The 26,864-nt window shown below is 52.9% G+C and overlaps 31 non-coding genes across 31 annotated transcripts; all 31 read left to right on the forward strand.

Annotated features, from left to right (window-relative positions):
• Nucleotides 1–172: 172 nt before the first annotated feature.
• On the forward strand, nt 173–245 carry Trnat-ugu (transfer RNA threonine (anticodon UGU)). The gene has a single exon. It is a non-coding gene; the product is annotated as a tRNA-Thr (tRNA).
• Nucleotides 246–996: 751 nt separating this feature from the next.
• On the forward strand, nt 997–1,078 carry Trnal-uag (transfer RNA leucine (anticodon UAG)). Its single transcript has one exon. It is a non-coding gene; the product is annotated as a tRNA-Leu (tRNA).
• Nucleotides 1,079–1,158: 80 nt separating this feature from the next.
• On the forward strand, nt 1,159–1,240 carry Trnal-cag (transfer RNA leucine (anticodon CAG)). The gene has a single exon. It is a non-coding gene; the product is annotated as a tRNA-Leu (tRNA).
• A 282-nt stretch (nt 1,241–1,522) lies between these two features.
• Trnae-cuc (transfer RNA glutamic acid (anticodon CUC)) lies at nt 1,523–1,593 on the forward strand. Its single transcript has one exon. It is a non-coding gene; the product is annotated as a tRNA-Glu (tRNA).
• A 388-nt stretch (nt 1,594–1,981) lies between these two features.
• Nucleotides 1,982–2,053, forward strand: Trnah-gug (transfer RNA histidin (anticodon GUG)). Its single transcript has one exon. It is a non-coding gene; the product is annotated as a tRNA-His (tRNA).
• A 748-nt stretch (nt 2,054–2,801) lies between these two features.
• Nucleotides 2,802–2,883, forward strand: Trnal-uag (transfer RNA leucine (anticodon UAG)). The gene has a single exon. It is a non-coding gene; the product is annotated as a tRNA-Leu (tRNA).
• A 443-nt stretch (nt 2,884–3,326) lies between these two features.
• On the forward strand, nt 3,327–3,398 carry Trnae-cuc (transfer RNA glutamic acid (anticodon CUC)). Its single transcript has one exon. It is a non-coding gene; the product is annotated as a tRNA-Glu (tRNA).
• Nucleotides 3,399–3,786: 388 nt separating this feature from the next.
• Nucleotides 3,787–3,858, forward strand: Trnah-gug (transfer RNA histidin (anticodon GUG)). Its single transcript has one exon. It is a non-coding gene; the product is annotated as a tRNA-His (tRNA).
• A 747-nt stretch (nt 3,859–4,605) lies between these two features.
• Nucleotides 4,606–4,689, forward strand: Trnal-uag (transfer RNA leucine (anticodon UAG)). The gene has a single exon. It is a non-coding gene; the product is annotated as a tRNA-Leu (tRNA).
• An 80-nt stretch (nt 4,690–4,769) lies between these two features.
• Trnal-cag (transfer RNA leucine (anticodon CAG)) lies at nt 4,770–4,851 on the forward strand. Its single transcript has one exon. It is a non-coding gene; the product is annotated as a tRNA-Leu (tRNA).
• A 283-nt stretch (nt 4,852–5,134) lies between these two features.
• On the forward strand, nt 5,135–5,206 carry Trnae-cuc (transfer RNA glutamic acid (anticodon CUC)). The gene has a single exon. It is a non-coding gene; the product is annotated as a tRNA-Glu (tRNA).
• Nucleotides 5,207–5,591: 385 nt separating this feature from the next.
• On the forward strand, nt 5,592–5,663 carry Trnah-gug (transfer RNA histidin (anticodon GUG)). The gene has a single exon. It is a non-coding gene; the product is annotated as a tRNA-His (tRNA).
• A 747-nt stretch (nt 5,664–6,410) lies between these two features.
• Nucleotides 6,411–6,492, forward strand: Trnal-uag (transfer RNA leucine (anticodon UAG)). The gene has a single exon. It is a non-coding gene; the product is annotated as a tRNA-Leu (tRNA).
• A 445-nt stretch (nt 6,493–6,937) lies between these two features.
• On the forward strand, nt 6,938–7,009 carry Trnae-cuc (transfer RNA glutamic acid (anticodon CUC)). The gene has a single exon. It is a non-coding gene; the product is annotated as a tRNA-Glu (tRNA).
• A 386-nt stretch (nt 7,010–7,395) lies between these two features.
• Trnah-gug (transfer RNA histidin (anticodon GUG)) lies at nt 7,396–7,467 on the forward strand. Its single transcript has one exon. It is a non-coding gene; the product is annotated as a tRNA-His (tRNA).
• Nucleotides 7,468–8,215: 748 nt separating this feature from the next.
• Nucleotides 8,216–8,297, forward strand: Trnal-uag (transfer RNA leucine (anticodon UAG)). Its single transcript has one exon. It is a non-coding gene; the product is annotated as a tRNA-Leu (tRNA).
• An 80-nt stretch (nt 8,298–8,377) lies between these two features.
• Trnal-cag (transfer RNA leucine (anticodon CAG)) lies at nt 8,378–8,459 on the forward strand. Its single transcript has one exon. It is a non-coding gene; the product is annotated as a tRNA-Leu (tRNA).
• A 283-nt stretch (nt 8,460–8,742) lies between these two features.
• Trnae-cuc (transfer RNA glutamic acid (anticodon CUC)) lies at nt 8,743–8,814 on the forward strand. Its single transcript has one exon. It is a non-coding gene; the product is annotated as a tRNA-Glu (tRNA).
• A 386-nt stretch (nt 8,815–9,200) lies between these two features.
• On the forward strand, nt 9,201–9,272 carry Trnah-gug (transfer RNA histidin (anticodon GUG)). Its single transcript has one exon. It is a non-coding gene; the product is annotated as a tRNA-His (tRNA).
• Nucleotides 9,273–10,019: 747 nt separating this feature from the next.
• Trnal-uag (transfer RNA leucine (anticodon UAG)) lies at nt 10,020–10,101 on the forward strand. The gene has a single exon. It is a non-coding gene; the product is annotated as a tRNA-Leu (tRNA).
• Nucleotides 10,102–10,181: 80 nt separating this feature from the next.
• Nucleotides 10,182–10,263, forward strand: Trnal-cag (transfer RNA leucine (anticodon CAG)). The gene has a single exon. It is a non-coding gene; the product is annotated as a tRNA-Leu (tRNA).
• A 283-nt stretch (nt 10,264–10,546) lies between these two features.
• Nucleotides 10,547–10,618, forward strand: Trnae-cuc (transfer RNA glutamic acid (anticodon CUC)). The gene has a single exon. It is a non-coding gene; the product is annotated as a tRNA-Glu (tRNA).
• Nucleotides 10,619–11,004: 386 nt separating this feature from the next.
• Nucleotides 11,005–11,076, forward strand: Trnah-gug (transfer RNA histidin (anticodon GUG)). Its single transcript has one exon. It is a non-coding gene; the product is annotated as a tRNA-His (tRNA).
• Nucleotides 11,077–11,823: 747 nt separating this feature from the next.
• Trnal-uag (transfer RNA leucine (anticodon UAG)) lies at nt 11,824–11,905 on the forward strand. The gene has a single exon. It is a non-coding gene; the product is annotated as a tRNA-Leu (tRNA).
• Nucleotides 11,906–11,985: 80 nt separating this feature from the next.
• Nucleotides 11,986–12,067, forward strand: Trnal-cag (transfer RNA leucine (anticodon CAG)). The gene has a single exon. It is a non-coding gene; the product is annotated as a tRNA-Leu (tRNA).
• A 283-nt stretch (nt 12,068–12,350) lies between these two features.
• Nucleotides 12,351–12,422, forward strand: Trnae-cuc (transfer RNA glutamic acid (anticodon CUC)). Its single transcript has one exon. It is a non-coding gene; the product is annotated as a tRNA-Glu (tRNA).
• A 386-nt stretch (nt 12,423–12,808) lies between these two features.
• Trnah-gug (transfer RNA histidin (anticodon GUG)) lies at nt 12,809–12,880 on the forward strand. The gene has a single exon. It is a non-coding gene; the product is annotated as a tRNA-His (tRNA).
• A 747-nt stretch (nt 12,881–13,627) lies between these two features.
• Trnal-uag (transfer RNA leucine (anticodon UAG)) lies at nt 13,628–13,709 on the forward strand. Its single transcript has one exon. It is a non-coding gene; the product is annotated as a tRNA-Leu (tRNA).
• Nucleotides 13,710–13,789: 80 nt separating this feature from the next.
• On the forward strand, nt 13,790–13,871 carry Trnal-cag (transfer RNA leucine (anticodon CAG)). The gene has a single exon. It is a non-coding gene; the product is annotated as a tRNA-Leu (tRNA).
• A 283-nt stretch (nt 13,872–14,154) lies between these two features.
• Nucleotides 14,155–14,226, forward strand: Trnae-cuc (transfer RNA glutamic acid (anticodon CUC)). Its single transcript has one exon. It is a non-coding gene; the product is annotated as a tRNA-Glu (tRNA).
• A 386-nt stretch (nt 14,227–14,612) lies between these two features.
• Trnah-gug (transfer RNA histidin (anticodon GUG)) lies at nt 14,613–14,684 on the forward strand. The gene has a single exon. It is a non-coding gene; the product is annotated as a tRNA-His (tRNA).
• The last annotated feature ends 12,180 nt before the right edge of the window (nt 14,685–26,864 follow it).

A 26,864-nucleotide genomic window follows, 5' to 3' on the forward strand; every position in this document is an offset into this window, starting at 1 on the left:
TAACCACTGTAGTTACGTGTCTCCTGACAGCGCAGGCACGTTCATTTGCTCGTATACATGTGATGGAGACCGTGTCTGACACTGCTGTGGCGTACACCTTGGCCTAGGCTTTGCTGGGTATCGCCACTTGCAATTCGAGCCAGCTGCCTTCGCGTGCGCCTCCGTGGCCATGGCCGTGATCGTCTAGTGGTTAGGACATTGCGTTTGTGGCCGCAATAACCCAGGTTCGAATCCTGGTCACGGCAATTTTGAAAGTTTTGCCTTGCTGCCGTTGCAATGACGAGTACTCGAAATGACAGTACTCTGTTGATTTTTTCACTCGTGTTCCGCAGGCCGCAGTTTGCACTACCACTTCATCCCCAACACGTAATGTCGCCTCCCAGAGCGCAGACGTCCGCTGCTCTCTGTAGTCGAAAAGGGCAGTTGTTTGAAGTGCGATGGATGAGCAGCCAGTCCCAGCAGAACAGGGAAGCTGTGGCGTGCACTGTTTGTACAAATGCTAGGAACACTGGCGCACCAAGCAGCGCATGTAGCGTGGCCGAGCGCTTTAAGGCGCTGGTTTAAGGCACCAGTATCTCTGTAGGCCGCGGTTTCGAATCCCGTAGCTGCCGGCGTTTTTGCTGTGATCGCGTTAACCTGGCGCTTTTTCTTCAAGTGTAACCTCCTTGAGCTCACATATGTTTGATACATGGAGCATTCTAGCTCCGCCTGACAGTTACAGCTACGATACTTTAGTGGTTACGGAAGGCCCAGGTTCGAAACCTGGTCACGGTACGAAAACGTCTCTTGACGCTGTCTCCTTAACTGCGACAGCTACAGACAAGTGGCGTCGCTACCATACGGCGGGGCACGGCTTTTTCTTGCTGTGGATGGCCTAAAGAGACGCTTCCAGTGGGAGAGCAGTGGAAATACATGGCACGGCGATTGCCAAGATACTTCCATTTCGAAGTGATCTTTGTAGTACAAAGGAAACGTTTTGCCGCTGCTGCCCCCAACGGTAACGTGGCCGAGCGGTCTAAGGCGCTGGTTTTAGGCACCAGTCTCTTCGGAGGCGTGGGTTCGAATCCCACCGTTGCCACTTTTTACGTCTCATTTTTGTGCCGTTGCGGTGTGTTCTCGTGGAGTGGGACGCAGCTCTTGTGACGCGCGTGTTGTGTAGGTAGCGTGGCCGAGCGGTCTAAGGCGCTGGTTTCAGGCACCATTCTCTTCGGAGGCGTGGGTTCGAATCCCACAGCTGCCAAACGTGTAATGTTTCCTGTGTCGAAGGCAGATGCACTCATTGCCCGCCAAGGAAACAGCACAACAAGGCGTGAGCGTCTGCTTGGTGAATTGTCGTAGAACAGTGCGTGGTGCAACGACAGGATTTTCAGGCACCTTTTGCTCTCATCATTGCTGGCGTTCGTCTCCACGAAATGCGTCCGGAGCACGCCGTTCTATAACGCGAGAGAGTGGATTTTTACAGTTGTCGTCAGTCAACCGTGGGTGGCTGCTGCGTTCGCTGGAAAGAGCACTGCCGTCGTTATCCGGTGTGGTCTAGTGGCTAGGATACCTGGCTCTCACCCAGGAGGCCCGGGTTCGATTCCGGTACCGGAATTGCGCGTTTTTTATTGCTCCTCTTATGCGACTTGTCTCGACTTTGCTCGACTGACGCTACGCTGACGCGTGCAGAAAGCTACGTTAAGTATGACTCGCGGCAACACCTGACGGCGAGAGAGATGCGGCGTCTATCCACTTGTTATCGAGCCACATACCGGTACCTGCAGTCAAGAGGCTTGGAGGACTGCAAGACATTGCCACGGAGGTGAATGCAGCTAACCACTGTAGTTAGTGTCCTGACAGCGCAGGCACGTTCATTTGCTCGTATACATGTGATGGAGACCGTGTCTGACACTGCTGTGGCGTACACCTTGGCCTAGGCTTTGCTGGGTATCGCCACTTGCATTCGAGCCAGCTGCCTTCGCGTGCGCCTCCGTGGCCATGGGCCGTGATCGTCTAGTGGTTAGGACATTGCGTTGTGGCCGCAATAACCCAGGTTCGAATCCTGGTCACGGCAATTTTGAAAGTTTTGCCTTGCTGCCGTTGCAATGACGAGTACTCGAAATGACAGTACTCTGTTGATTTTTTCACTCGTGTTCCGCAGGCCGCAGTTTGCACTACCACTTCATCCCCAACACGTAATGTCGCCTCCCAGAGCGCAGACGTCCGCTGCTCTCTGTAGTCGAAAAGGGCAGTTGTTTGAAGTGCGATGGATGAGCAGCCAGTCCCAGCAGAACAGGAAGCTGTGGCGTGCACTGTTTGTACAAATGCTAGGAACACTGGCGCACCAAGCAGCGCATGTAGCGTGGCCGAGCGCTTTAAGGCGCTGGTTTAAGGCACCAGTATCTCTGTAGGCGCGGTTTCGAATCCCGTAGCTGCCGGCGGTTTTGCTGTGATCGCGTTAACCTGGCGCTTTTTCTTCAAGTGTAACCTCCTTGAGCTCACATATGTTTGATACATGGAGCATTCTAGCTCCGCCTGACAGTTACAGCTACGATACTTTAGTGGTTACGGAAGGCCCAGGTTCGAAACCTGGTCACGGTACGAAAACGTCTCTTGACGCTGTCTCCTTAACTGCGACAGCTACAGACAAGTGGCGTCGCTACCATACGGCGGGCACGGCTTTTTCTTGCTGTGGATGGCCTAAAGAGACGCTTCCAGTGGGAGAGCAGTGGAAATACATGGCACGGCGATTGCCAAGATACTTCCATTTCGAAGTGATCTTTGTAGTACAAAGGAAACGTTTTTGCCGCTGCTGCCCCAACGGTAACGTGGCCGAGCGGTCTAAGGCGCTGGTTTTAGGCACCAGTCTCTTCGGAGGCGTGGGTTCGAATCCCACCGTTGCCACTTTTTACGTCTCATTTTTGTGCCGTTGCGGTGTGTTCTCGTGGAGTGGGACGCAGCTCTTGTGACGCGCGTGTTGTGTAGGTAGCGTGGCCGAGCGGTCTAAGGCGCTGGTTTCAGGCACCATTCTCTCGGAGGCGTGGGTTCGAATCCCACAGCTGCCAAACGTGTAATGTTTCCTGTGTCGAAGGCAGATGCACTCATTGCCCGCAAAGGAAACAGCACAACAAGGCGTGAGCGTCTGCTTGGTGAATTGTCGTAGAACAGTGCGTGGTGCAACGACAGGATTTTCAGGCACCTTTTGCTCTCATCATTGCTGGCGTTCGTCTCCACGAAATGCGTCCGGAGCACGCCGTTCTATAACGCGAGAGAGTGGATTTTTTACAGTTGTCGTCAGTCAACGTGGGTGGCTGCTGCGTTCGCTGGAAAGAGCACTGCCGTCGTTATCCGGTGTGGTCTAGTGGCTAGGATACCTGGCTCTCACCCAGGAGGCCCGGGTTCGATTCCCGGTACCGGAATTGCGCGTTTTTTATTGCTCCTCTTATGCGACTTGTCTCGACTTTGCTCGACTGACGCTACGCTGACGCGTGCAGAAAGCTACGTTAAGTATGACTCGCGGCAACACCTGACGGCGAGAGAGATGCGGCGTCTACCCACTTGTTATCGAGCCACATACCGGTTACCTGCAGTCAAGAGGCTTGGAGGACTGCAAGACATTGCCACGGAGGTGAATGCAGCTAACCACTGTAGTTAGTGTCCTGACAGCGCAGGCACGTTCATTTGCTCGTATACATGTGATGGAGACCGTGTCTGACACTGCTGTGGCGTACACCTTGGCCTAGGCTTTGCTGGGTATCGCCACTTGCATTCGAGCCAGCTGCCTTCGCGTGCGCCTCCGTGGCCATGGCCGTGATCGTCTAGTGGTTAGGACATTGCGTTGTGGCCGCAATAACCCAGGTTCGAATCCTGGTCACGGCAATTTTGAAAGTTTTGCCTTGCTGCCGTTGCAATGACGAGTACTCGAAATGACAGTACTCTGTTGATTTTTTCACTCGTGTTCCGCAGGCCGCAGTTTGCACTACCACTTCATCCCCAACACGTAATGTCGCCTCCCAGAGCGCAGACGTCCGCTGCTCTCTGTAGTCGAAAAGGGCAGTTGTTTGAAGTGCGATGGATGAGCAGCCAGTCCCAGCAGAACAGGAAGCTGTGGCGTGCACTGTTTGTACAAATGCTAGGAACACTGGCGCACCAAGCAGCGCATGTAGCGTGGCCGAGCGCTTTAAGGCGCTGTTTAAGCACCAGTATCTCTGTAGGCGCGGTTTCGAATCCCGTAGCTGCCGGCGGTTTTGCTGTGATCGCGTTAACCTGGCGCTTTTTTCTTCAAGTGTAACCTCCTTGAGCTCACATATGTTTGATACATGGAGCATTCTAGCTCCGCCTGACAGTTACAGCTACGATACTTTAGTGGTTACGGAAGGCCCAGGTTCGAAACCTGGTCACGGTACGAAAACGTCTCTTGACGCTGTCTCCTTAACTGCGACAGCTACAGACAAGTGGCGTCGCTACCATACGGCGGGCACGGCTTTTTTCTTGCTGTGGATGGCCTAAAGAGACGCTTCCAGTGGGAGAGCAGTGGAAATACATGGCACGGCGATTGCCAAGATACTTCCATTTCGAAGTGATCTTTGTAGTACAAAGGAAACGTTTTGCCGCTGCTGCCCCAACGGTAACGTGGCCGAGCGGTCTAAGGGCGCTGGTTTTAGGACACCAGTCTCTTCGGAGGCGTGGGTTCGAATCCCACCGTTGCCACTTTTTACGTCTCATTTTTGTGCCGTTGCGGTGTGTTCTCGTGGAGTGGGACGCAGCTCTTGTGACGCGCGTGTTGTGTAGGTAGCGTGGCCGAGCGGTCTAAGGCGCTGGTTTCAGGCACCATTCTCTTCGGAGGCGTGGGTTCGAATCCCACAGCTGCCAAACGTGTAATGTTTCCTGTGTCGAAGGCAGATGCACTCATTGCCCGCAAAGGAAACAGCACAACAAGGCGTGAGCGTCTGCTTGGTGAATTGTCGTAGAACAGTGCGTGGTGCAACGACAGGATTTTCAGGCACCTTTTGCTCTCATCATTGCTGGCGTTCGTCTCCACGAAATGCGTCCGGAGCACGCCGTTCTATAACGCGAGAGAGTGGATTTTTTACAGTTGTCGTCAGTCAACCGTGGGTGGCTGCTGCGTTCGCTGGAAAGAGCACTGCCGTCGTTATCCGGTGTGGTCTAGTGGCTAGGATACCTGGCTCTCACCCAGGAGGCCCGGGTTCGATTCCCGGTACCGGAATTGCGCGTTTTTATTGCTCCTCTTATGCGACTTGTCTCGACTTGCTCGACTGACGCTACGCTGACGCGTGCAGAAAGCTACGTTAAGTATGACTCGCGGCAACACCTGACGGCGAGAGAGATGCGGCGTCTATCCACTTGTTATCGAGCCACATACCGGTACCTGCAGTCAAGAGGCTTGGAGGACTGCAAGACATTGCCACGGAGGTGAATGCAGCTAACCACTGTAGTTAGTGTCCTGACAGCGCAGGCACGTTCATTTGCTCGTATACATGTGATGGAGACCGTGTCTGACACTGCTGTGGCGTACACCTTGGCCTAGGCTTTGCTGGGTATCGCCACTTGCATTCGAGCCAGCTGCCTTCGCGTGCGCCTCCGTGGCCATGGCCGTGATCGTCTAGTGGTTAGGACATTGCGTTGTGGCCGCAATAACCCAGGTTCGAATCCTGGTCACGGCAATTTTGAAAGTTTTGCCTTGCTGCCGTTGCAATGACGAGTACTCGAAATGACAGTACTCTGTTGATTTTTTCACTCGTGTTCCGCAGGCCGCAGTTTGCACTACCACTTCATCCCCAACACGTAATGTCGCCTCCCAGAGCGCAGACGTCCGCTGCTCTCTGTAGTCGAAAAGGGCAGTTGTTTGAAGTGCGATGGATGAGCAGCCAGTCCCAGCAGAACAGGAAGCTGTGGCGTGCACTGTTTGTACAAATGCTAGGAACACTGGCGCACCAAGCAGCGCATGTAGCGTGGCCGAGCGCTTTAAGGCGCTGGTTTAAGGCACCAGTATCTCTGTAGGCGCGGTTTCGAATCCCGTAGCTGCCGGCGGTTTTGCTGTGATCGCGTTAACCTGGCGCTTTTTCTTCAAGTGTAACCTCCTTGAGCTCACATATGTTTGATACATGGAGCATTCTAGCTCCGCCTGACAGTTACAGCTACGATACTTTAGTGGTTACGGAAGGCCCAGGTTCGAAACCTGGTCACGGTACGAAAACGTCTCTTGACGCTGTCTCCTTAACTGCGACAGCTACAGACAAGTGGCGTCGCTACCATACGGCGGGCACGGCTTTTTCTTGCTGTGGATGGCCTAAAGAGACGCTTCCAGTGGGAGAGCAGTGGAAATACATGGCACGGCGATTGCCAAGATACTTCCATTTCGAAGTGATCTTTGTAGTACAAAGGAAACGTTTTGCCGCTGCTGCCCCAACGGTAACGTGGCCGAGCGGTCTAAGGCGCTGGTTTTAGGCACCAGTCTCTTCGGAGGAGTGGGTTCGAATCCCACCGTTGCCACTTTTTACGTCTCATTTTTGTGCCGTTGCGGTGTGTTCTCGTGGAGTGGGACGCAGCTCTTGTGACGCGCGTGTTGTGTAGGTAGCGTGGCCGAGCGGTCTAAGGCGCTGGTTTCAGGCACCATTCTCTTCGGAGGCGTGGTTCGAATCCCACAGCTGCCAAACGTGTAATGTTTCCTGTGTCGAAGGCAGATCGCACTCATTGCCCGCAAAGGAAACAGCACAACAAGGCGTGAGCGTCTGCTTGGTGAATTGTCGTAGAACAGTGCGTGGTGCAACGACAGGATTTTCAGGCACCTTTTGCTCTCATCATTGCTGGCGTTCGTCTCCACGAAATGCGTCCGGAGCACGCCGTTCTATAACGCGAGAGAGTGGATTTTTTACAGTTGTCGTCAGTCAACCGTGGGTGGCTGCTGCGTTCGCTGGAAAGAGCACTGCCGTCGTTATCCGGTGTGGTCTAGTGGCTAGGATACCTGGCTCTCACCCAGGAGGCCCGGGTTCGATTCCCGGTACCGGAATTGCGCGTTTTTATTGCTCCTCTTATGCGACTTGTCTCGACTTTGCTCGACTGACGCTACGCTGACGCGTGCAGAAAGCTACGTTAAGTATGACTCGCGGCAACACCTGACGGCGAGAGAGATGCGGCGTCTATCCACTTGTTATCGAGCCACATACCGGTACCTGCAGTCAAGAGGCTTGGAGGACTGCAAGACATTGCCACGGAGGTGAATGCAGCTAACCACTGTAGTTAGTGTCCTGACAGCGCAGGCACGTTCATTTGCTCGTATACATGTGATGGAGACCGTGTCTGACACTGCTGTGGCGTACACCTTGGCCTAGGCTTTGCTGGGTATCGCCACTTGCATTCGAGCCAGCTGCCTTCGCGTGCGCCTCCGTGGCCATGGCCGTGATCGTCTAGTGGTTAGGACATTGCGTTGTGGCCGCAATAACCCAGGTTCGAATCCTGGTCACGGCAATTTTGAAAGTTTTGCCTTGCTGCCGTTGCAATGACGAGTACTCGAAATGACAGTACTCTGTTGATTTTTTTCACTCGTGTTCCGCAGGCCGCAGTTTGCACTACCACTTCATCCCCAACACGTAATGTCGCCTCCCAGAGCGCAGACGTCCGCTGCTCTCTGTAGTCGAAAAGGGCAGTTGTTTGAAGTGCGATGGATGAGCAGCCAGTCCCAGCAGAACAGGAAGCTGTGGCGTGCACTGTTTGTACAAATGCTAGGAACACTGGCGCACCAAGCAGCGCATGTAGCGTGGCCGAGCGCTTTAAGGCGCTGGTTTAAGGCACCAGTATCTCTGTAGGCGCGGTTTCGAATCCCGTAGCTGCCGGCGGTTTTGCTGTGATCGCGTTAACCTGGCGCTTTTTCTTCAAGTGTAACCTCCTTGAGCTCACATATGTTTGATACATGGAGCATTCTAGCTCCGCCTGACAGTTACAGCTACGATACTTTAGTGGTTACGGAAGGCCCAGGTTCGAAACCTGGTCACGGTACGAAAACGTCTCTTGACGCTGTCTCCTTAACTGCGACAGCTACAGACAAGTGGCGTCGCTACCATACGGCGGGCACGGCTTTTTCTTGCTGTGGATGGCCTAAAGAGACGCTTCCAGTGGGAGAGCAGTGGAAATACATGGCACGGCGATTGCCAAGATACTTCCATTTCGAAGTGATCTTTGTAGTACAAAGGAAACGTTTTGCCGCTGCTGCCCCAACGGTAACGTGGCCGAGCGGTCTAAGGCGCTGGTTTTAGGCACCAGTCTCTTCGGAGGCGTGGGTTCGAATCCCACCGTTGCCACTTTTTACGTCTCATTTTTGTGCCGTTGCGGTGTGTTCTCGTGGAGTGGGACGCAGCTCTTGTGACGCGCGTGTTGTGTAGGTAGCGTGGCCGAGCGGTCTAAGGCGCTGGTTTCAGGCACCATTCTCTTCGGAGGCGTGGGTTCGAATCCCACAGCTGCCAAACGTGTAATGTTTCCTGTGTCGAAGGCAGATGCACTCATTGCCCGCAAAGGAAACAGCACAACAAGGCGTGAGCGTCTGCTTGGTGAATTGTCGTAGAACAGTGCGTGGTGCAACGACAGGATTTTCAGGCACCTTTTGCTCTCATCATTGCTGGCGTTCGTCTCCACGAAATGCGTCCGGAGCACGCCGTTCTATAACGCGAGAGAGTGGATTTTTTACAGTTGTCGTCAGTCAACCGTGGGTGGCTGCTGCGTTCGCTGGAAAGAGCACTGCCGTCGTTATCCGGTGTGGTCTAGTGGCTAGGATACCTGGCTCTCACCCAGGAGGCCCGGGTTCGATTCCCGGTACCGGAATTGCGCGTTTTTATTGCTCCTCTTATGCGACTTGTCTCGACTTTGCTCGACTGACGCTACGCTGACGCGTGCAGAAAGCTACGTTAAGTATGACTCGCGGCAACACCTGACGGCGAGAGAGATGCGGCGTCTATCCACTTGTTATCGAGCCACATACCGGTACCTGCAGTCAAGAGGCTTGGAGGACTGCAAGACATTGCCACGGAGGTGAATGCAGCTAACCACTGTAGTTAGTGTCCTGACAGCGCAGGCACGTTCATTTGCTCGTATACATGTGATGGAGACCGTGTCTGACACTGCTGTGGCGTACACCTTGGCCTAGGCTTTGCTGGGTATCGCCACTTGCATTCGAGCCAGCTGCCTTCGCGTGCGCCTCCGTGGCCATGGCCGTGATCGTCTAGTGGTTAGGACATTGCGTTGTGGCCGCAATAACCCAGGTTCGAATCCTGGTCACGGCAATTTTGAAAGTTTTGCCTTGCTGCCGTTGCAATGACGAGTACTCGAAATGACAGTACTCTGTTGATTTTTTCACTCGTGTTCCGCAGGCCGCAGTTTGCACTACCACTTCATCCCCAACACGTAATGTCGCCTCCCAGAGCGCAGACGTCCGCTGCTCTCTGTAGTCGAAAAGGGCAGTTGTTTGAAGTGCGATGGATGAGCAGCCAGTCCCAGCAGAACAGGAAGCTGTGGCGTGCACTGTTTGTACAAATGCTAGGAACACTGGCGCACCAAGCAGCGCATGTAGCGTGGCCGAGCGCTTTAAGGCGCTGGTTTAAGGCACCAGTATCTCTGTAGGCGCGGTTTCGAATCCCGTAGCTGCCGGCGGTTTTGCTGTGATCGCGTTAACCTGGCGCTTTTTCTTCAAGTGTAACCTCCTTGAGCTCACATATGTTTGATACATGGAGCATTCTAGCTCCGCCTGACAGTTACAGCTACGATACTTTAGTGGTTACGGAAGGCCCAGGTTCGAAACCTGGTCACGGTACGAAAACGTCTCTTGACGCTGTCTCCTTAACTGCGACAGCTACAGACAAGTGGCGTCGCTACCATACGGCGGGCACGGCTTTTTCTTGCTGTGGATGGCCTAAAGAGACGCTTCCAGTGGGAGAGCAGTGGAAATACATGGCACGGCGATTGCCAAGATACTTCCATTTCGAAGTGATCTTTGTAGTACAAAGGAAACGTTTTGCCGCTGCTGCCCCAACGGTAACGTGGCCGAGCGGTCTAAGGCGCTGGTTTTAGGCACCAGTCTCTTCGGAGGCGTGGGTTCGAATCCCACCGTTGCCACTTTTTACGTCTCATTTTTGTGCCGTTGCGGTGTGTTCTCGTGGAGTGGGACGCAGCTCTTGTGACGCGCGTGTTGTGTAGGTAGCGTGGCCGAGCGGTCTAAGGCGCTGGTTTCAGGCACCATTCTCTTCGGAGGCGTGGGTTCGAATCCCACAGCTGCCAAACGTGTAATGTTTCCTGTGTCGAAGGCAGATGCACTCATTGCCCGCAAAGGAAACAGCACAACAAGGCGTGAGCGTCTGCTTGGTGAATTGTCGTAGAACAGTGCGTGGTGCAACGACAGGATTTTCAGGCACCTTTTGCTCTCATCATTGCTGGCGTTCGTCTCCACGAAATGCGTCCGGAGCACGCCGTTCTATAACGCGAGAGAGTGGATTTTTTACAGTTGTCGTCAGTCAACCGTGGGTGGCTGCTGCGTTCGCTGGAAAGAGCACTGCCGTCGTTATCCGGTGTGGTCTAGTGGCTAGGATACCTGGCTCTCACCCAGGAGGCCCGGGTTCGATTCCCGGTACCGGAATTGCGCGTTTTTATTGCTCCTCTTATGCGACTTGTCTCGACTTTGCTCGACTGACGCTACGCTGACGCGTGCAGAAAGCTACGTTAAGTATGACTCGCGGCAACACCTGACGGCGAGAGAGATGCGGCGTCTATCCACTTGTTATCGAGCCACATACCGGTACCTGCAGTCAAGAGGCTTGGAGGACTGCAAGACATTGCCACGGAGGTGAATGCAGCTAACCACTGTAGTTAGTGTCCTGACAGCGCAGGCACGTTCATTTGCTCGTATACATGTGATGGAGACCGTGTCTGACACTGCTGTGGCGTACACCTTGGCCTAGGCTTTGCTGGGTATCGCCACTTGCATTCGAGCCAGCTGCCTTCGCGTGCGCCTCCGTGGCCATGGCCGTGATCGTCTAGTGGTTAGGACATTGCGTTGTGGCCGCAATAACCCAGGTTCGAATCCTGGTCACGGCAATTTTGAAAGTTTTGCCTTGCTGCCGTTGCAATGACGAGTACTCGAAATGACAGTACTCTGTTGATTTTTTCACTCGTGTTCCGCAGGCCGCAGTTTGCACTACCACTTCATCCCCAACACGTAATGTCGCCTCCCAGAGCGCAGACGTCCGCTGCTCTCTGTAGTCGAAAAGGGCAGTTGTTTGAAGTGCGATGGATGAGCAGCCAGTCCCAGCAGAACAGGAAGCTGTGGCGTGCACTGTTTGTACAAATGCTAGGAACACTGGCGCACCAAGCAGCGCATGTAGCGTGGCCGAGCGCTTTAAGGCGCTGGTTTAAGGCACCAGTATCTCTGTAGGCGCGGTTTCGAATCCCGTAGCTGCCGGCGGTTTTGCTGTGATCGCGTTAACCTGGCGCTTTTTCTTCAAGTGTAACCTCCTTGAGCTCACATATGTTTGATACATGGAGCATTCTAGCTCCGCCTGACAGTTACAGCTACGATACTTTAGTGGTTACGGAAGGCCCAGGTTCGAAACCTGGTCACGGTACGAAAACGTCTCTTGACGCTGTCTCCTTAACTGCGACAGCTACAGACAAGTGGCGTCGCTACCATACGGCGGGCACGGCTTTTTCTTGCTGTGGATGGCCTAAAGAGACGCTTCCAGTGGGAGAGCAGTGGAAATACATGGCACGGCGATTGCCAAGATACTTCCATTTCGAAGTGATCTTTGTAGTACAAAGGAAACGTTTTGCCGCTGCTGCCCCAACGGTAACGTGGCCGAGCGGTCTAAGGCGCTGGTTTTAGGCACCAGTCTCTTCGGAGGCGTGGGTTCGAATCCCACCGTTGCCACTTTTTACGTCTCATTTTTGTGCCGTTGCGGTGTGTTCTCGTGGAGTGGGACGCAGCTCTTGTGACGCGCGTGTTGTGTAGGTAGCGTGGCCGAGCGGTCTAAGGCGCTGGTTTCAGGCACCATTCTCTTCGGAGGCGTGGGTTCGAATCCCACAGCTGCCAAACGTGTAATGTTTCCTGTGTCGAAGGCAGATGCACTCATTGCCCGCAAAGGAAACAGCACAACAAGGCGTGAGCGTCTGCTTGGTGAATTGTCGTAGAACAGTGCGTGGTGCAACGACAGGATTTTCAGGCACCTTTTGCTCTCATCATTGCTGGCGTTCGTCTCCACGAAATGCGTCCGGAGCACGCCGTTCTATAACGCGAGAGAGTGGATTTTTTACAGTTGTCGTCAGTCAACCGTGGGTGGCTGCTGCGTTCGCTGGAAAGAGCACTGCCGTCGTTATCCGGTGTGGTCTAGTGGCTAGGATACCTGGCTCTCACCCAGGAGGCCCGGGTTCGATTCCCGGTACCGGAATTGCGCGTTTTTATTGCTCCTCTTATGCGACTTGTCTCGACTTTGCTCGACTGACGCTACGCTGACGCGTGCAGAAAGCTACGTTAAGTATGACTCGCGGCAACACCTGACGGCGAGAGAGATGCGGCGTCTATCCACTTGTTATCGAGCCACATACCGGTACCTGCAGTCAAGAGGCTTGGAGGACTGCAAGACATTGCCACGGAGGTGAATGCAGCTAACCACTGTAGTTAGTGTCCTGACAGCGCAGGCACGTTCATTTGCTCGTATACATGTGATGGAGACCGTGTCTGACACTGCTGTGGCGTACACCTTGGCCTAGGCTTTGCTGGGTATCGCCACTTGCATTCGAGCCAGCTGCCTTCGCGTGCGCCTCCGTGGCCATGGCCGTGATCGTCTAGTGGTTAGGACATTGCGTTGTGGCCGCAATAACCCAGGTTCGAATCCTGGTCACGGCAATTTTGAAAGTTTTGCCTTGCTGCCGTTGCAATGACGAGTACTCGAAATGACAGTACTCTGTTGATTTTTTCACTCGTGTTCCGCAGGCCGCAGTTTGCACTACCACTTCATCCCCAACACGTAATGTCGCCTCCCAGAGCGCAGACGTCCGCTGCTCTCTGTAGTCGAAAAGGGCAGTTGTTTGAAGTGCGATGGATGAGCAGCCAGTCCCAGCAGAACAGGAAGCTGTGGCGTGCACTGTTTGTACAAATGCTAGGAACACTGGCGCACCAAGCAGCGCATGTAGCGTGGCCGAGCGCTTTAAGGCGCTGGTTTAAGGCACCAGTATCTCTGTAGGCGCGGTTTCGAATCCCGTAGCTGCCGGCGGTTTTGCTGTGATCGCGTTAACCTGGCGCTTTTTCTTCAAGTGTAACCTCCTTGAGCTCACATATGTTTGATACATGGAGCATTCTAGCTCCGCCTGACAGTTACAGCTACGATACTTTAGTGGTTACGGAAGGCCCAGGTTCGAAACCTGGTCACGGTACGAAAACGTCTCTTGACGCTGTCTCCTTAACTGCGACAGCTACAGACAAGTGGCGTCGCTACCATACGGCGGGCACGGCTTTTTCTTGCTGTGGATGGCCTAAAGAGACGCTTCCAGTGGGAGAGCAGTGGAAATACATGGCACGGCGATTGCCAAGATACTTCCATTTCGAAGTGATCTTTGTAGTACAAAGGAAACGTTTTGCCGCTGCTGCCCCAACGGTAACGTGGCCGAGCGGTCTAAGGCGCTGGTTTTAGGCACCAGTCTCTTCGGAGGCGTGGGTTCGAATCCCACCGTTGCCACTTTTTACGTCTCATTTTTGTGCCGTTGCGGTGTGTTCTCGTGGAGTGGGACGCAGCTCTTGTGACGCGCGTGTTGTGTAGGTAGCGTGGCCGAGCGGTCTAAGGCGCTGGTTTCAGGCACCATTCTCTTCGGAGGCGTGGGTTCGAATCCCACAGCTGCCAAACGTGTAATGTTTCCTGTGTCGAAGGCAGATGCACTCATTGCCCGCAAAGGAAACAGCACAACAAGGCGTGAGCGTCTGCTTGGTGAATTGTCGTAGAACAGTGCGTGGTGCAACGACAGGATTTTCAGGCACCTTTTGCTCTCATCATTGCTGGCGTTCGTCTCCACGAAATGCGTCCGGAGCACGCCGTTCTATAACGCGAGAGAGTGGATTTTTTACAGTTGTCGTCAGTCAACCGTGGGTGGCTGCTGCGTTCGCTGGAAAGAGCACTGCCGTCGTTATCCGGTGTGGTCTAGTGGCTAGGATACCTGGCTCTCACCCAGGAGGCCCGGGTTCGATTCCCGGTACCGGAATTGCGCGTTTTTATTGCTCCTCTTATGCGACTTGTCTCGACTTTGCTCGACTGACGCTACGCTGACGCGTGCAGAAAGCTACGTTAAGTATGACTCGCGGCAACACCTGACGGCGAGAGAGATGCGGCGTCTATCCACTTGTTATCGAGCCACATACCGGTACCTGCAGTCAAGAGGCTTGGAGGACTGCAAGACATTGCCACGGAGGTGAATGCAGCTAACCACTGTAGTTAGTGTCCTGACAGCGCAGGCACGTTCATTTGCTCGTATACATGTGATGGAGACCGTGTCTGACACTGCTGTGGCGTACACCTTGGCCTAGGCTTTGCTGGGTATCGCCACTTGCATTCGAGCCAGCTGCCTTCGCGTGCGCCTCCGTGGCCATGGCCGTGATCGTCTAGTGGTTAGGACATTGCGTTGTGGCCGCAATAACCCAGGTTCGAATCCTGGTCACGGCAATTTTGAAAGTTTTGCCTTGCTGCCGTTGCAATGACGAGTACTCGAAATGACAGTACTCTGTTGATTTTTTCACTCGTGTTCCGCAGGCCGCAGTTTGCACTACCACTTCATCCCCAACACGTAATGTCGCCTCCCAGAGCGCAGACGTCCGCTGCTCTCTGTAGTCGAAAAGGGCAGTTGTGTGAAGTGCGATGGATGAGCAGCCAGTCCCAGCAGAACAGGAAGCTGTGGCGTGCACTGTTTGTACAAATGCTAGGAACACTGGCGCTCAATGCAGCGCACGTAGCGTGTCCGTGCGCTCTAGGGCACTGGTTTAAGGCACCTGTCTCTTCGTAGGCGGGGGTTCGAATCCCAGCGTTGCTGTCTCCTTAACTACGACAGCTACAGACAAGTGGCGTCGCTCCCATACGGCGGGCACGGCATTTTCTTGCTGTGGATGGCCTAAAAAGACGCTTCCAGTGGGAGAGCAGTGGAAATACATGGCACAGCGATTGCCAAGACACTTACATTTCGGAGTGATCTTTGTACTACAAAGGAAACGTTTTGCCGCTCATGGTCCAACGGTAACGTGGCCGAGCGGTCTAATGCGCTGGTTTTAGGCACCAGTCTCTTCGGAGTCGTGGGCCCGAACACATCGCGCGCTCGCTCCGGCGTGTCGGGCGGTGTTTACGTGCGGATCGCGGTCGGCGGCGTGTGCTTCGCAGCGCTATTTCTTCTTTGATTTGTTCTTTCAGTGAGTACTATGGATCTCGATAGCTCAGAGAATCGTCAGAATAATATTCAGTGCGCGTTTGATAGATCCGTACGTAGGCCTACTGCCTTCGAAATTCACGAATGGGTTAAAAACGACCTTCAATTACCGAAACGTCTTGTCCTTGGCGTTCAGCTTGACGCGTTTCTGAATTCGTTATTTCTGAAACTGTCTTCTTCCGATATGTGTGAAACATTAGTAAACGTGAATGGTGGTGTACGTAAATTTAAGCACCTTGACGGTACTATCAGTGGTGTTGTGTTGTCGAATGCGGGTTGTGGTATACGTACTGTTCGCGTATTTAACCTGCTTTTTGAAGTGCGAAATGAAACTATTGCTCGTAGTTTACTTCCGTACGGTACAGTGCTTTCGGTCGTAAAGAAGAAATGGTCGTCAGCAAATTATTATGATGTTGCAAATGGTGTCCACAGTGTACCCATGATTGTCCGACAGCATATACCGTCCTTTGTTTTTGTTGCTGGCCATCGGGCCTTTATAACTTATAGCGGCCAACCGGCGACCTGTTCTTTTTGTAACGGTACCGGACATTTTCGACAGGACTGTCCGAAACGTAGTCGCCCTGTGCAGTTACCACGGACAGAAGGTCAGGACGAGGTGAAGTGGGCGGCGGTCGCGCTTGGCGCTTCCCCCGCACGTGCGAGTCGTGAGTCTGACCCTGAGGTTGCGGCCGACGCTGTTGCTATGGACGTTACACCTACCGTTCCTGTTGCTGATAGCTGCCCGGCGTTGCCTGTGATTTCCGGCAGCTGTAACGCTGTCCGTAGCGGAACCCGTTCCAGGGGCTGCTCCCTCTGTTGTGCCTGAGAATGTGTCCGCTGTTGCCACCGTTGTTGTCGATAGTGTGGAGCGTCATGACGCCCTCGCGGAACCTAAACCGCGTCGGGAAAGGCCGATTGAGAGAGCTGACAACGCTGCCCGCTTTCGAAGCGATAGTTTTTCGGGTGTTTCTTCTCGTAAGGGGCGAACGCCGTCCCAGGTGGTGACTTGCGTCCCACCCTACAAGTCCACCTCAAAACAGAAAGAATTGCAACGGGCCTCGCAGCGCGCGGCTGTTGACTCGCGGCAGGTGTCGGCAGCGGCCTGCCGCTTACAGTCAGCCTGAGGCGTTCGTGAGTTCCGCGGAGTCTAAGAGGGACGAGAAAGTTCGTCAGCTCAAGGTTTTACTCACTCAAACGGACCCTGTCGTCACAAGCGGTACGGCGATGGACGTTGCTTCGAGCGTGTCGCCTGCACACTTGGCAGGCAAACGCAAATCGGACGACTCACATTGCCGTCGCATCCGGCCGCACTCGCAGGATTCTGGATCTGATTCTGCCGCCGGCGCTGGACCGGCCACGGCGGCTCCTTCCGGTGCCGCTGTTAGTATGGACACGGAGGTGGTTCAGCCCCCCGTGTTTTCTAGTGAAAACTGTGACTGGGCGGCGGAAGTGGAGGTGGAAGACGGGACTGGCGCCGGTACGTAACGTGACTTTGCTCAATGTTTGGCAGCGTGAACGCCTTCGTCGTTGTCTAAGTCTAACATTGTTTTTTGTGACGTTTCCTCGTCTGTGATGTGTGACACCGGTCTGTTGTACGTTTTAACCTTTATTTTCGCTCGCGAGTGTAGTTTTGGCAGCGCCACTGCACCCATCGTTGTGTACTTTTATTTGTTGTGTATTTTAAATGTGACTGCTATTTTAAATGTGTCGGGTGTCCGCCGCTCGTCGAGGCACGGTTTAGTCGTTCTTGCCGCTCCCTTGGATCGTTACGGAAGCACGGGTGCTTTTCCAGATGTGCACATTTTTTTACAAAAAGTTGTTGTGTACTCTCGTTGTGTATGGGGTCTGCACGCGTTGGTCGTGTGTTTACCCCGTTACTCTCAATACCGTGCGCTGTCTTAACGGTGCATGTGCCGTTTTTGTTGCGCGCAAATTTTTTTCTCGCGTCTGATGTGTGACATCCGTTGCAGACATATTTCGCTGTGTTTGCCACACACTCGCATCGTCTTGGCGCCGCTTGTGCATGCAATTTTGTGCGGACTTATTTCTTAGCCTTGAATGTGTCTGGTGTATGTTGTACGCTGGCGGAACATTTAGTCGTTTGTGTCGAAACAGTGTATGCTCCTTGTGACGCCGATGCTTCCACTGTTGTGCAAGCTTCTTTAATTCTTAATTATTATTGTTATTTATTGTCTTTGACTGTGTTTGGTGTGTGCCACCCGTCGGAGGCAATGTCTCACCGCTCATGCCGACGACCTGCATGGAATAGTATTGGCGACGCACATGTACTTTTACTTTGTCCGTATCTTTTACTCTTTTACCTATGTCTCCTGTCTCCACCTGTTGGGGATGACTTTTACCGTTGTTGTCGATTGCATGCGTCGTTTGGTAGCGCACATGACCTTTCGTTGTGCCACTTTGTGCCTGTGATTTACTTTTGTGTACGGCGTCGGCGGTTTGTTTTTTACCGATCCTGTCGCTCGACTGCGTCGTCCTAGCTGTGCCGGGGCACCTCTTATTGTATGTGCTTATTGTATCTGCTTACTTGCTGGTGTTTTAGCTGTGCCTGGTGTTCGGTAGCCTGCGGTGGATCGTTTTCGCCGTTCATGTTCACATGTTTCTTGGCTTTGGCGGCGCCGTTGTGACCGTTATTGTGGACCCTTCTTTCGTGTGTATCCTGTGTATGCTACCTGCCACCTGTCGGTATGCCATTTTCGCCGATCTTGTCCACAATACGCGTTATCTTCGCAGCGCTACTGCCTCGCTTCTTGTGAACACTGCATTTGTTGTTCCTTGCGTTGTGTATGGTTCCTGTCACGCGTCGGTGGCATATTCTTACCGTTAATGTTAACAAAATGCGTAGTCCGCATAAGGTCTCTGCCTTAAAAACTCTTTTATGTGAAACCCGTTGCCATGTCGCCTTTTTGCAAGAAGTGACACGTGAGGCTCTGCTGCTTTTAACCCATTTGTGTGACTACGTTATTATGGATAATGTGGTGTCCGACGATGTCACCGGCACTGCTATTTTAGTCTGCCCCGGACTCACTGTCACGAATATTGAGTGTCTACCTACTGGCCGCGCTATTGCGTGCGCTATTGAAGGCGTCGTGTTTGTTAATGTTTACGCTCCTTCCGGCAGCGACTACGCGGCGCGGCGGCTCTTTTATGGTCAGGAGCTGTGCGAGGTTTTGCACCGGAACTTCGCTCATTTAATTTTAGGCGGTGATTTTAATGCGGTCACTGATGATCGCGACCAGGAGCCGCGCCCCAACAAGTGTCAGGAACTCCACACGCTCCTCACAAGTTTTAATCTCAAGGACACGTGGCGAATGCTCCACCCGGTTGAAACCCAATATACCTACACTCCTGGAAATGGAAAAAAGAACACATTGACACCGGTGTGTCAGACCCACCATACTTCCTCCGGACACTGCGAGAGGGCTGTACAAGCAATGATCACACGCACGGCACAGCGGACACACCAGGAACCGCGGTGTTGGCCGTCGAATGGCGCTAGCTGCGCAGCATTTGTGCACCGCCGCCGTTAGTGTCAGCCAGTTTGCCGTGGCATACGGAGCTCCATCGCAGTCTTTAACACTGGTTGCATGCCGCGACAGCATGGACGTGAACCGTATGTGCAGTTGACGGACTTTGAGCGAGGGCGTATAGTGGGCATGCGGGAGGCCGGGTGGACGTACCGCCGAATTGCTCAACATGTGGGGCGTGAGGTCTCCACAGTACATCGATGTTGTCGCCAGTGGTCGGCGGAAGGTGCACGTGCCCGTCGACCTGGGACAAGACCGCAGCGACGCACGGATGCACGCCAAGACCGTAGGATCCTACGCAGTGCCGCAGGGGACCGCACCGCCACTTCCCAGCAAATTAGGGACACTGTTGCTCCTGGGGTATCGGCGAGGACCATTCGCAACCGTCTCCATGAAGCTGGGCCACGGTCCCGCACACCGTTAGGCCGTCTTCGGCTCACGCCCCAACATCGTGCAGCCCGCCTCCAGTGGTGTCGCGACAGGCGTGAATGGAGGGACGAATGGAGACGTGTCGTCTTCAGCGATGAGAGTCGCTTTTTCCTTGGTGCCAATGATGGTCGTATGCTTGTTTGGCGCCGTGCAGGTGAGCGCCACAATCAGGACTGCATACGACCGAGGCACACAGGGCCAACACCCGGCATCATGGTGTGGGGAGCGATCTCCTACACTGGCCGTACACCACTGGTGATCGTCGAGGGGACACTGAATAGTGCACGGTACATCCAAACCGTCATCGAACCCATCGTTCTACCATTCCTAGACCGGCAAGGGAACTTGCTGTTCCAACAGGACAATGCACGTCCGCATGTATCCCGTGCCACCCAACGTGCTCTAGAAGGTGTAAGTCAACTACCCTGGCCAACAAGATCTCCGGATCTGTCCCCCATTGAGCATGTTTGGGACTGGATGAAGCGTCGTCTCACGCGGTCTGCACGTCCAGCACGAACGCTGGTCCAACTGAGGCGCCAGGTGGAAATGGCATGGCAAGCCGTTCCACAGGACTACATCCAGCATCTCTACGATCGTCTCCATGGGAGAATAGCAGCCTGCATTGCTGCGAAAGGTGGATATACACTGTACTAGTGCCGACATTGTGCATGCTCTGTTGCCTGTGTCTATGTGCCTGTGGTTCTGTCAGTGTGATCATGTGATGTATCTGACCCCAGGAATGTGTCAATAAAGTTTCCCCTTCCTGGGACAATGAATTCACGGTGTTCTTATTTCAATTTCCAGGAGTGTATTTTTATCCAACGGGACACAGTCGACTTGATCGGATTTATGTGTCATCGTCTCTAGCAGCCTCGGTGGCTCGATCTGAGGTCAGGCCAGTTATTTTTTCAGATCACTGCAGTTATTTTTGTGAACTTTCCCTTCCACTTTCTAGGTCTTTCTACCGCAAAAATCTATGGAAGTTTAACTGCAGCCTGCTAGCCGACTCTCATTTTAAGCAGTCCTTTACTGATATGTGGCACAAACTTTTGCAGACTAAACCCGGTGACAGAAGCGTCCTCGAGTGGTGGATTGGTGCTGCCAGACCTGCAGTCCGGACCTTTTTAATTAATTTTAGCCGCGACGCAGCGCACTGGCGTCGCTCGACGTCACAATTTTATCAGAGCTGTTTGAAAGACCTCGCCCGACAGGTTACGGCCCAGCCGCATCTTATTCCCATTTTCAAACAATTTCAGGCCGAACTTTTGACCGATCTGCGGCGGAAGGGTAGAGGGTCGGTTACTCGGAGCCAGCCTGTGGGTTCCGTGGACGGGGAGCCGCTCTCTATACATCATCTCAACAGAGAGCGGAAGATGCGCGAACGATTGGCCTTTAATGCGCGGCTCACTCGGGATGGAATAAAGACTTCCGACAGGGTGACGATTGAGAATGAAATCCACGCACATTTTGAGTCTCTCTTTCAAGATGTTGATGTCGATCCCGCTGCGCTGCGTCTCCTTTTACAGGGGATTCCTAGTGTTTTAAGCCGCACAGACCGCGTCCATCTTAATGAGGCTTTTACGTCCGACGACTTGCACGAAGCTGTCAAGCGAAGTCCTATGGGGAAATCCCCCGGAATGGACGGCATTCCCGCTGAATTTTATTTGCAGTTTTTTAACCTTTTACGCGTTACTTTAACTGCTATCGCCAATGAAATTCTTCATGGCGCTCCTCTACCTCCAGAATTTGCAGCGGGTTGCATACCGCTCACTCCAAAATCTAAAGCGACGCCGACTATACATACTGTTCGACCGATCACTCTGTTGAACGCGGATTATAAGATCATGGCGAGGTGCGTCGCGCACAGAATGCGGCAAGTCATGCCGCGCGTTCTCTGTGAACATCAGACGTGTGCTGTGCGTGACAGGAATATTTTTGATGTCGTTCTGGCTTATGGGGACTGTATCGGCTTTATACGCGGCAACAGGATTCGGTCGGCAGCGATTATGTTGGTCGATTTCCAGAATGCGTTTGACAGGGTTGGCCATGCCTATTTACGGCGTGTGATGGTTGCCATGGGGTTTGGCCGTAAGTTTACCCACAGGGTTCAGGGTTTTTTACGCAATGCCACGTCGAGTGTCATCGTCAATGGGTCCCTCAGTCCACCTATACGTCTGACTCGCTCGGTCAGACAGGGTTGCCCATTGTCAATGACACTTTACGCTTTGGCGCTCGACCCGCTGCTGCGGTCTATCTGCAACGACTGTCCGGGGATCCAACTTGGGGAAGATCGTCTTACTTGCCGGGCTTATGCCGACGATCTTGGGGTGTTCTTGGGTCGGCCGGCCGATGTCGAAACCCTGTACTCTGTTCTCCGGCAGTTTGAGAAGGCGTCGGGGGCAATTGTGAATGTTCACAAGACCGTTTTGCTCCCCCTTACTCCTCGGATGAGCCATGTGCGTCGTAATTGGTTCAGTGTTGTGCAGCAGCACAAAGTCCTGGGTGTAATTTTGTCTGATAATCCTCAGCGCATGGAGGCTCTCAATTGGCGCCCCACCTTACACAAAATTAGGGTGGTTGTTAAAATTCATGCAGCCCGGCATTTGGCGCTATACGATAAGGTGCAGCTTATCAATACTACTATCTTAGCTAGAGCGTGGTATTTAGCACAAGTTCTCCTGGTACCTAAGCTCCTAGACCGCGCTATTAAACAGGCCGTCTACTGGCTCCTTTGGAAAGGGGACATTTTCAAAGTTTCCTTAGCCACCTGCACCTTAAATCCAGCCGATGGGAGACTCGGTCTGGTGGATTTTTCCGCCAAATGCGCGGCGCTCCTCCTCAAACGGACTGCGACCGTGTTAGAGAAGGGTACCAGCAGTGCTACGGTCATGTTGTTCACTCAATACCCCCCACCTTCCGTGGTTGCTCCGGTCTCTGTCAGCCACATACCCTTTTCGTTGAATTACGTGCGGCGTTTCTATTTTCACAACAGCTATCTTGCGTATAGTGGCCCCAGCGGAGGCCGTGTCAGCGACATTATCCGTGCTCTGCGGGGATCACCGGCCAGGAACAAGTGGAAGTACCGCATGCCGCACACTGACTGGCGAACATTTTGGCGAAACATCGCCACACCCGTCCTTCCTCCACGTGTTAAAGCGACGTGGTATAAAGTCGTCAATGGTACGGTTCCTACAAATGCTAAACTGCACTCTGTTCATCTGAGTCCGTCCCCCGCCTGCGAAGAGTGCCATGACGAGGATACCATTGAACATCGCTTCGTGTGCCGTCGGTTCCGTGGTCTGTGGGACACTGCTCGGGATATGGTGCGTCTCGTCAACAGGGTGTCTACAGCGCAGGTGACAGTGGCAGATGCAATCGTACCCCAGTGTAAGGCGTTTCCGACCACCAAACGCAATGCCACCATCTGGTTAATCGGTCATACAATTCATTCTCTATTTTGTCTCAAACTGACGGATCGTCTGGATTTTCTCACATACTTATGGGCTGAACATGGCATGTACCGTGTTCGCAAAAACTATGCTATGACTTTTGCAAATTTTTTGCATGTCGCCTTGGCGCATGCTTTTGCTCATTTACCGATGATGACTTAATTAAATTTACACTTTCCTGCTTAAAACTATGACGTGATAGTAAGAGAATTCGTCCTGCGATGAATGTATATTCAGTACCAGAAACGAAAAATATAACGTAAACGGGAGACATTTCTCCCTTGGGAACTGCCTCGCATATGGCATTATGCGAGGATATTTGTTTTACCCTTCTTTATTTTCTTATATTTTACCACTCTGCCATGTATTGGTTTGGAATCGTGATGCCGAGGAGAGGCGTTGCATGAAAGTGTCCCCTTTTTTTGTGGACATTTCGTTGTGTTTCATTGATTTTACTCTGGTCAGAATTCCTGGTGTGTTCTTTCCTTATTGCCTTGCATTATTTTCTTTTCTTTCTCGTTTATTCGGCGTTTATTCTTTTCTTCACGGTGTACATCCGTGTTTAATGATTTCTGCATTGCTGGAAGGCGTTTTGCTTTGTGTGCTGACTGGACTTTTCTTTGACTCTTTCCAGAAGGTTATATATATATATATATATATATATATATATATATATATATATATATATATATATATATATATATATATCTTTTTGTTTTCGCACTTCACGAAGCCTTCATATAATTTCCGTGAAGATGCATACGTTTCTGTTTTCCCTTATCACAAGGAATGCCTCAGAGGAAGGAGGCTTCCTTTGCAACTTTCTTTCGTCAACGTTCGTTTTCGTTTCAGTTACATCTGGCACCAGCACTAAAAAAAAGAAAACGTCTCTTGATGCTGTCTCCTTAACTACGACAGCTACAGACAAGTGGCGTCGCTACCATATGGCGGCCACGGCATTTTCTTGTTGTGGATGGCCTAAAGAGACGTTTCCAGTGGGAGAACAGTGAAAATACATGGCACGGCGATTGCCAAGACACTTCCATTTCGAAGTGATCTTTGTAGTACAAAGGAAACGTTTTGCCGCTGCTGCTCCAACGGTAACGTGGCCGATCGGTCTAAGGCGCTGGTTTCAGGCACCATTCTCTTCGGAGGCGTGTGTTCCAAACCCACAGCTGCCAAACGTGTAATGTTGCCTGTGTCGAAGATAGCTGCACTCATTGGCCGCAAGGAGGGCGGCACAACAAGGCGTGAGCGTCTGCTTCGTGAATTGTCGTAGAACAGTGCGTGGTGCAACGACAGGATTTGTAGGCGCCTTTTGCTCTCATCATTGCTGGCGTTCGCCTCCACGAAATGCGTCCGGAGCACGCCGTTCTGAAGCGCGAGAGAGTGGATTTTTTTACAGTTGCCAGGAGGCCCGGTTTCTATTCCCGGTACCGAAAATGCGCGTTTTTGTTGCTCCTCTAGGAGCACTGCCGCCCATATCCGGTGTGGTCCAGTGACTGGGATGCCTGGCTCCCAGGAGGCCCGGTTTCTATTCCCGGTACCGCAAATTCCCGTATTTGTTGCTTCTCTTATGCGACTTGTCTCGACTGGCGCTACGCTGACGCGTGCAGAAAGCCATGTTATGTATGATTCGTGGCAACATCTGACGGCGAGAGAGATGCGGCGTCTATCCACTTGTTATCCAGCCACATACCGGTACCTGTGGTCAAGAGGCTTGGAGGACTGCAAGACATTGCCACGGAGGTGAATGCAGCTAACCACTGTAGTTAGTGTCCTGACAGCGCAGGCACGTTCATTTGCTCGTATGCATGTGATGGAGACCGTGTCTCACACTGCTGTGGCGTACACCTTGGCCTAGGCTTTGTTGAGTATCGCCACTTGCATTCCAGCCAGCTGCTTTCGTGGGCGCCTCCGTGGCCGTGATCGTCTAGTGGTTAGGACACTGCGTCGTGCCCCCCTGCGGGTTCGGGGGTAAGAATAGGCCCGCGGTATTCCTGCCTGTCTTAAGAGGCGACTAAAAGCAGTCTCAACCTTGTCGGCCTTATGTGATGGTCCCCTCTCGGGTTTGACCTCCATCTTTCTAAAATGTTCCGAAGAGCGAGCCAATTGGGGAAGGGCGCCTTACGTGGTGCACTGTATCTGTCGTGCATTGAGACCTTTAGCTGGCTTTCTCTTCGTTGCAATGGTGTCCCGCTCGTTTTCCATCTCTTGGGCGAGGATACGTCCCTGGGTGCGATTACCTCGCTGCACTGTGCAGTGTTGCTTTTAGCTGCGACGATGACCTTATACGTTTTTGCACCTATGATCCAGTACGGTAGCCAGTCCATTGTGGTGGGGCCGCCATGTACCCTGTTGGTTGTAGCCCCCTGACAACGTAGGGATCGCTCTACTGATGCCTGCGCCGTTTACTCCCCATATATGCCAAGGAGTAGATGCCCATCTCCCTGGGGCATTAGGATTCCCGGCAATGGCCATCCTGCCAGGTGGCTCTTGCTGTGGCTGGGTGGCGCCCATGGGGAGGGCCCTTGGTCGGAGTAGGTGGCATCAGGGCGGATGTCCCGCAATGAAGCGTGGTACATCATCTCTTGCTGGTGGCCAGCCCCCAGCAGTCTCTAAGCGTTCAAGGGCTCATTTTAAAGCTAACGTTTATGACCCCAAATCGTTCCCATCCCTGGCCACACCATGGGAGGAACGAAAGGCAATGAATGACAGTGACATGTATTCACCCAGGTATCTCGTCTGTACCAGAGCTGATGGGGAATCCTTTGTATCCATGAAGCCTCAGTTCTTTGTAGAGCATTTGTAGGACAAGTTTGGGGAGGTGGAGGGCTTGTCTAAAATGCGCTCTGGGTCAGTTTTGATAAAAACAGCATCCTCCACCCAGTCACGCAGGTTGCTTGCTTGTGACAAGTTGGGGGATGTTAACGTTACCATCACACCACATAAGAGTTTAAATATGGTCCAGGGTGTTATTTTCCATAGGGACCTACTTTTACAGTCTGATGACGAGCTGCGCGCCAACTTAGAGCATAGAGGTGTTCATTTCGTCCGGCGCGTTTATCGGGGTCCGAGGGACAATCAGGTTGCTACCAGTGCCTTCATCTTGGCCTTCGAGGGTGATACATTACTGGAGAAGGTCAAAGTGATGGTCTACCGTTGTGACGTCAAGCCCTATATCCCTCCCCGGATGCGGTGCTTTAAGTGCTGGAAGTTCGGTCATATGTCTTCCTGCTGTACTTCCAGCCTCACATGTCGAGATTGCAGACGCACATCTCATCCCAATAGTCCATGTGCTCCGCCTCCCATCTGTGTCAACTGTGGAGAGCCTCATTCACCTTGCTCGCCAGACTGCAGGATCTTACAGAAAGAACGCAAAATCATGGAATATAAGACCTTGGACCGACTGACTTACACTGAGGCTAAACGGAAATTTGAACGGCTACATCCCATGCACATGATGGCATCTTATGCCTCCACTGTCAATCCTGCTCCAGCTCCATTAGCTGCACCACAGACAGTCAGCTCTCAGCGTCAGAGGACCTCACCTGCCCCCTTGACGATGGGGGCCCCTTCTGTTGCTGTTGCTCCCACACCATCTACCTCGGGAGCAGCACCCACTAAACCAGCAGGGACACCAGTCCCCACTTCTAAGCCGGAGAAGCGTAAGTCTTCTTCGGCTTCTCTCACTCGAAAGGGATCCCTTGGATCCCTCCCTTCCCAGGTTCCCACCAGCGGCACAGCAGACACCAACCAGTGGCTGAAGAGGCCACAGGTCGCTGGTCATCAAGCTTCACGATCATCTTTGGTTCCGGAGACTGACACCAGTAAGCCCTCTCAACAATGGCAACTGAAGGAACAGTGAGAGAAAACGACATTGAAGCCCCGTAAGACCAAGGCACCTGCGTTGGCTCCTACTCCACTGCTTCCTACAAGCTCTGCGTCTGAGGATGAGGTGGAGATTCTTGCATCCGCTGAGGACCCCGATCTCGCCAGTCCCTCA

This window comes from Schistocerca serialis, chromosome 1 (assembly GCF_023864345.2).
Source record: "Schistocerca serialis cubense isolate TAMUIC-IGC-003099 chromosome 1, iqSchSeri2.2, whole genome shotgun sequence".
In the NCBI taxonomy this organism is placed as follows: domain Eukaryota; kingdom Metazoa; phylum Arthropoda; class Insecta; order Orthoptera; family Acrididae; genus Schistocerca; species Schistocerca serialis.